We start from the raw sequence: 7,433 nt of genomic DNA, 5'->3' as shown, positions 1-7,433 counted from the left end.
TAGTGTAGGAGTTGATCGATGCTCTCTGGTTCCCCAACTCCTACCCAATTCGCTTCTATCACATTTGAGATGGCTGCTTCGATGCGGCATCATTACAGCATTTATTTCATTTCTTCCGCATGGAAACAAGCCGTTGGAGCTTGGAACAGCACAGAATCTGCTGCCCCGTTTGTGTGTCAAGTGAGGTGACCCCGGCTCAGGCCAGAGAGGGGCCAGTGAAGGTGATGAGAAATGGTCAGATTTAGGGTACACAGAATTTTGAATCTTAATGGTATTGGAGGATGGGATTAATTGGAAAAGGTTAAAAATAGTTTCAATTTATTTAACAAGAAAACGGTACAATCAATTTTGAACACTTTAAAAAATAAACAGAATTATTTAAAAGCTTTCCCTTGCTGTACAAATCGGGTGCCCTAGTACAGAGATCGTATTTCTGGGAATGCTGACCCTGTGGTGAATTAGGACGGAAAGAAACCAGACAGCCCGATTACTAAGGCTAGCCTGTGAACAGTGTGCACCTCCACACTTCTACTTGCTAAAGCTTGAGCGCCCAAGACACTCCCTGCTTTCAGATGTGGGGCAGTGTCCCTTAAACAGCTGGAATTGTGTCCTGAGAAACGGGCAGTGTTCCTGAGCTCCGGGTTAGCACTGTCTCCATCTGCAGAGGCTTTTTCCTTTGGGCGCGATGTTATGGCTGCATCTAGTAAGCTGCATGATATTTAGGATTTATATTACAAGTCAATGAAAGAGGCGGAGTTGTAGCTGAAGATACATTTTAACGCGTTATATAGGTTAGAAAGGTCCCCAGTTACCCACAGCGAGGATAGTTGTTCTGTTATAAGGCGGGTTAGTTTCGTTAGTGCAGTGCCTGGCGCCCAGTGCCACGCTCAGGCCTGCCTGCCTTGGACAGGGGAAGCCAGGCCACGGCTACCCCCGACGCGCATGCGCGGGCCGCAGCGGCCCTCCGCCGCCCCCCCTCCCCCTCGTCATCCGGGTCCCGGGCGAGCGGGCGCCGTGCGCTTGTCCCGCGGCCGGGCTGCTAATAAAGTTGCGGCGCGTGCACAGCGCGGCGACGGCGTGAGGAGAGCGCGCCCGGACGGCGGGGAGGTGAGTGAGGGGCCCCCGGGGCTGGCGCTCGGGACCGGGCGGAGGGACGCGCGCGGCGGAAGCGGCCCGCGGTCGGGCGGAGGCCTAGCGGGTCCCCGCGCGGGACCTGACGGGACGGGGCGCCGCGCGGCGGGGGAGGCCTGGGTGCCGAGGAGGCCCCGCTCCCTGCACGGGCCGGACGAGGCCCCTGACACCTCGCCGCGCCCCCGACGTCCCGGCCGGTTGAGCAGTGCAGACGGCCTAGGCCGAGCCCGCGGCCCGCCGCCGCTTTGTGTGCCCGAGATAAGGATCCGCGCTTATCGGGGGGAATTACACTCCGGCCCGCGGCGACCCGCCCCTGCACCCGGCTGCCGCCCGCCGCCGCCGCCGCCGCCCCCCGCCGCTCGCCCGGCACGCTTGGGGACGTTGCAGAGCTACTAGCGCCTCGCTCAAGTTTGTGTGAGGAACTGAAGCAGCTTTTGTCTTTCGTCCGGTCCCGGTGGTTCCCCAAGTGCATCCACCCCCACCCCCGCCCCGTCTGCTTTTCGCTTTTCTGAGGCTGTTGCTGTACCCGCGTTGGGAGCCCGAGCTTTGAAAACTCCCCGGTGGCGCCCGTCTTAGGTCGGAGCATGCTCAGTAGCGGGGACATTTTGGTTGCGGAAAGAGCTGGCGAGGATAGTCGAGGTATTTGGAGGCGTGCCAGCTATCCGTAGCGTGTGTCCGGACTCCGGTTTTGATGGCACCGGCGAATGGAACCCAGGCCAACCTGGAAGCCAGGAATGGCCGAACACTCTAGGCCAGATCTTTATCTTGATTGTAAAGACAATGTTTCCTGAGCAGCTGGAGGTGGGGGGCGTATTCCTGGCTGCTTTCGCGTTTAAATGGGTGTGGTGCTAAGTATATCTTGTTTATCTTTCTGTGGAAAAAGTTTGGAAGTCTGGTGGAGTTTGTCACATCATGCCTGTTGCCTAGCGCTATCAAGTGTGTTCCTACCTAGCAACAGAGACTGGGATCAGTGGGCTTGGTTGGTTGGCTTTACAGGAGCTGAGAGAAAAGGGTACACGTGATTTTCTTTTCTTTCTGACAGGGTCTTTCAGTGCAGATCTTGAACTCTGGCCAATCCTCCTGCCTCAGCCTTCCAAGTGCTGGGATTACAGTGGCAAGCCATCACCAGTCTGGCTGTTCTTCTTTTTTTAAACAAAGAGTGCTTGGATTTCCTTAGTGTGTGAGAGTTACCATCAGCCAGTTAGCTTTTAATTTCAACTTGAAGTTGAAAACCTAGTAGTTTAGTCACACGCAGAGTAGTTTAATTTTCTGCTAAATGCCAGCCCATAGTGCCTGTTGTTTGGAGCAAGACAGGACAGTTTCACACTCAACTGCTCTGTCATGAGATTATGTTTCAGATTTTATAAAGAAAGAGTTGTTAGTGGGTCAGTAGTAACAAATTATGTTCTTTCTTTTACCCATTTGGTAACATTTTTTTTTCCCTCTAAAATGAACCCTGAAATGATAAAAATCCAACGCAACTCAGAAGAAACAGTTTATCAAAATACAACCTTTATAAAGTTTGTATATTATGCTCAGGGTTTTTTTTTGTTTTTTGTTTTTTGTTTTTTTTTTGTAGCCAGGCATGCTGGCTCACACCTTTAATTCATCACAGTACTTGGGAGGCAGAGGCTGGTAGATCAGTGTGAGTTCTAGGCCAGCCAGGGCTACATAGTGAGGCCTTGTGTGAAAAGACATTTCATTTTGTTTATGATTGCTTACACATGATCCTGGTGGTCACCACCGTTACCACTCAAGATTTACTGTGTCTTTGTTGCAAATGCCATTCATCATTTTGTAACTTTAGTTAGGTCATAGATGAATCTTCTCAACTGACTTCACTCTTTCCTTCCCCAGGCAGGTAGCCCAGGTTGGCCTCAAACTTGCTATGTAGTCCAGAATGCCCCTACCTCCCAAATGCTGGGCTCACAGACCTGCACCATCTCACCTGGTTTTTTATTTTGGTTGGTTGGCTTGCTCTTTAGCTGACTGGAGCCTTGCACACCCTACGGCACCAAACGCTCAGATGGTTTTCCATGCATCCGTGGCATATGGTATGGTGGGAAGGAAGAAAGCAATGGACTTGGGGGAAAGTAAAATGTTTTTGTATGTTCTGTACAGATCTGTGCTTAACCTGGTTCACTGAGGTGGGCACCACAGAAATGGGTAGATGGGTGTATGGCCTTTCTCACCCCTCTGGCAAAGGCAGCCATTAATTGCAGTGTGAGACAGCGGCAGAATGTTGCTAATGAGGTTTGAATCAGATTGTTGTGTGCTGTTGGTTATGTAACATGTTGTGAGAGTGTTATTAAAAGTTGCCTTCAGTAGCAAGGAAGAGAGGCAAGTACATTCTGCTTACTCTCTTCTTGGGCTTTAATTCCTGGCTGAACCTGACTGAAGGCACATTAGTCTACAGCTGTAATTATACCTGGGCAGCCTGTTTCCTGTTTTCATGATGGACCCAAACAGAATGATTTGCTGTGATGAGCTCTCGTCCATTGTGTTAAACAGAGGCAGCATGTTTTCCCTACTGAAAACAGATTGGCAGCTCAGTTGAACAAATTCCATTTTAGTGTTTTGAAGATAAGGCAGAAAATTACGGTGTTTCACTTCTTAGTAGCTTGTATCAAAATTTAATATAAAAATCACTTTCATATGCATACTTTGTTGTATAAGTTAATTTATAATGACTTGTGTAGTGTGAATCAAGAAAGCTCTCTTGTTGTTTATAATTTATCAGCGTTTATTATTACCAGATGTATATAGTTGGTTGGACAGTGAGACCCACATCAAGGCTAATTTTAAAAGTTTCATTTCCCTGGTTTATTCATCTCCACATTGTATTTATTTCTGTTCTATGTTCTTACCTGTTAGTGCTTTGTATTAAGAACATGGTATTTCTTCAGGTGGTGTAGGCACCTTAGGTTCTATGGTTTGCCAGCAGCATGCCTTCAGGAGGTCAGATACTGGAGAAGATTCCCTTCTTGTAATGGACAGTAGTAGCCTGAGGAATGATTCTTATCTTCACTAGGTGTCATTCTGGAGGAAAACTGAGAAAGTAGGATCCAAGAAAACTGTGCTACACAGATTCACGGTCCTTTTTCACCAGAAAAGATGATACAGGGTTTTCCCCTCAAGCCCCTGGAGCTGATCTGTGCCTTTTACACCTTGTTTTTCCCCTTCTGAACTTAGTAGAATATTAGCAATTGGAATTTTCAGGGCTGGGTCATCTAGCTTATTGCCACTACCATACATCTTTTATCTCCAACCAAAACTTGAATGTGATATGTATGTTTACTATGTTTACTAAATGGAACATGAACATTTAGAAGTCTTTCAGAAGAATTGTTAAAAACTAGATTGTTAGAATTTTATTTTATTGGGTTTTTTTTTTGAGTCAGAACCTCACTATGTAGCTCTGGCAGAGTCTCACTATGCAGTTTTGTCCAAGGACTCACTGTGTAGACCAGGCTAGTCTTGAACTCACAGAGATCCATCTGCTTCTACCTCCTAAGTGCTGGGATTAAAGGCGTGCGCCACTGGTTAATTTCAAATCTCATAGTTCACATATTTTAAGTCTTTATTGTTTCATTACTTGGGAAGATGTACTTATAGAACAGTAATACTTTTCATAATTAATTAGTTCTGGGCTCTTTGTGTAGCTTTGATAGATGTGTGAGTATGCCCACACACATACACAAACACACACTTTTTTCCCCACCCAGGTTGGAGGTTTTGGTTCAATTTTACGAGAAGTATTTTCGGTAGCTTGCTTTTCTCCCTGTCTTTAATTACTGTGTCTTAATTTTGTTGAGTTTTTTTTTTTTTTAAAGAAATTCCTTATTAGGACAGTTCTCTTATGTGATCCTATAATTTTACTTCACTAGTTATTATTGTTACTATGAGTTTTGCAAATAGGTTTTGTTCTGAATCCTTGGTGACCACAGTTTTTGCCTGTATGTGTCTGTGTTTTCTAGTTTGGCATTTTATAGAGATATTTTGGTCTCTTGTGAGCTTTTTAACTGGAGCTTCTCCTACTGATTTCCTAAGTGCTGCTTTGTTACACTGAACATAATGAAAACAGTAACAGCCACAAACATCAAGTGTCCTTTGCACCTTCTCAGAACATGATGGCCAGAACAGAAAAGCTAGCCAGAATTGTTTGTTTTGCTTTGTTTTTGTTTTCTTCTTTTCTAGTAAGTGGGGTACTTATACTCTAAGGTGCACATGAGGTGCTGGAGGACAGCATAGCAGACATTGGAGTGGATGTGGTAGACATCAGCTAGCTTTCTGTGCTTCAGAGATCATGAAGAGCAGCAGTGATTTTGTTTAATTCAAAGGAAAGCACTGACATAGACTGGCCAGCGCTGTTTCTGGCCTTGTGCCTGCAAGCCTGTACAAGCACAGTCTACTTCTGGTGGCAAGGCAAGGAATCTTGCAGGATCATCAGGCTCTGCTTAATTAAAGGACTCAGAGAAGCAGCTGAAGCTTAAAGAGTGATTAAAAACTGGGAAACAGAAGTCTGGATGTGGGCGATTCAAAGGAGTGACATCTGGGGGCACAAAGAGAATGAGCAAGATAATGCTTTGAAAAGTGTCAAGACCTCATGCTCATCACCCACCTTTGAGAGCTTTTCAGAACTTTGGATGTCCTTTTTATTTATTTATTTATTTTTTTTGGTTTTTCGAGACAGGGTTTCTCTGTGTAGCTTTGCGCCTTTCCTGGATCTCCCTCTGTAGAACAGGCTGGCCTCGAACTCACAGAGATCCGCCTGCCTCTGCCTCGCGAGTGCTGGGATTAAAGGCGTGCGCCACCACCGCCCGGCTTGGATGTCCTTTTTAAATTTAATTTTTATGTGTATTGGTTGTGAGCTGCTGTGTGGGTGCTGGGGATTGAACCTGGGTCCTCTGCATGAGCAGCAACTGCTGAGCCATCTCTCCAGCTCATTTTGATGGTTTTGAAATTGGGAGTCATAGTTGGGGGAAAGGGTGATTTTTTTTTTTTTTCCAGCCTTTCTCTAGGAAAACAGTTTGAATGACCTTTTCTTTTAGATGCTTCTGTAAAGAATTGGATTTCTGAAACTGTAGAGGAGCTCTGGGTACTTGCTTTCTGTTTTGACTTTTCTGCCAGCAATCATAGCTGCAGCCTACAAGTTCTGAAGTAATCATATAGCTGGCTTTATTACCTAGGCAGTGGTGGTGGGTGTTTGTCTCTTGTGATCCTTGGTAGCTACTATTTATGTTAGAACCAGAGTGTGAGAGACTTTTAAAGCTTCATCCTGACTAACCTAGAAAGTGAACTCCGGTGTGTATTTGCAGGTGGCTTGCTTCTAATTAACCGGATTGAACTTCTTGGTTCCCAAACTTGCTACCTAACCTGGGATTCCTATTAGAAATGTGGGAAGGTTTTGTTTTGTTTTTGAGACAGGGTCTCACTATGTGGCCCTGGCTGCATGGAGCTCATTGTGTAGACCTAGCTGGCCCCAAGCTCACAGAGATCACTCTGCTTTCTGAGTACTGGGATTAAAGGCGTGGGCAACCACATCTGGCCATTTTTCTTTTTTAACATTTATTTTCTCTCTCTCTCTCTCTCTCTCTCTCTCTCTCTCTCTCTCTCTCTCTCTCTCTCCCTCTCTCTCTCTCTCTCTCTCTCTCTCGTGTGTGTCTGTGTGCATGACTGTAGGTGCCTGTTGAGGAGACAGAAGAAGCCGTCATATCTTCTGGAGCTGGAATAATTACAGGTGTTTGTGAACCATCTGATGTGGGTGTTAGGATCTTCAGCAAGAACAATATGCCTCTTTAACCTTTGAGCCATCTCTCCTGCCCCAAGATGCCTACAAAGAATTTTGGGAAAAAATGGTATTGTAATGCTGCTTTTCATAAGAGAATTCATACATGTGGAAAATGTCTGTGTATTTAAGGAATGTAGGAAAGCTTTGTTAAACCTCATTTGACATCTGAATATACATGTAGGGTGAGTAACTCTGAATGTATAGAATACAGGAAAGTTTTGTCACAGAATGAACCATCATTTCACATCTGTAAACTACAGTTAAAGGAGTCTGTGAAAATGAGTTGCATAGAAAGCCTTGAAGTAGAAGTCAGGCTTTGCTCTGCATTGGAAGCATAAACTACATGTGAGACACTGTATACAGCTAATGTGTTAGCAAGGTATAGTAAGTAACACATGCTTTTATTCCCAACCCATTCCCAATCCTTGGTGATACATGTTCTCTGAGACGGTTGAAGGCTAGCCTGACAGCGCAGTTACCTATCAAGAAAACCAAAAGCAATTCTACTTGA

At 45.7% G+C, this 7,433-nt stretch overlaps 1 protein-coding gene across 3 annotated transcripts in view; it reads left to right on the top strand.

Moving 5' to 3' along the window:
• Positions 1 to 977: 977 nt before the first annotated feature.
• Positions 978 to 7,433, top strand: part of Smad5 (SMAD family member 5) — a 42,359-nt gene continuing 35,903 nt past the window's right edge. Inside the window, exons 1-2 of one of the 3 annotated variants that reach the window (XM_052727083.1) lie at positions 978 to 1,107; positions 6,814 to 6,989. The gene's annotated coding sequence lies outside the window, so the exon portion shown is untranslated. Of the gene's footprint in view, positions 1,108 to 1,669; positions 1,771 to 6,813; positions 6,990 to 7,433 lie in introns of those variants that run through there. The other 2 variants (XM_052727084.1, XM_052727085.1) reach the window with 2 other exon arrangements.

This window comes from Peromyscus californicus, unplaced genomic scaffold (genome assembly GCF_007827085.1).
Source record: "Peromyscus californicus insignis strain IS unplaced genomic scaffold, ASM782708v3 Scaffold_8__1_contigs__length_139910024, whole genome shotgun sequence".
In the NCBI taxonomy this organism is placed as follows: Eukaryota; Metazoa; Chordata; class Mammalia; order Rodentia; family Cricetidae; genus Peromyscus; species Peromyscus californicus.
Note: the sequence above shows the minus strand (reverse complement) of the source record. Positions and strands in the feature narration are given on the sequence as shown.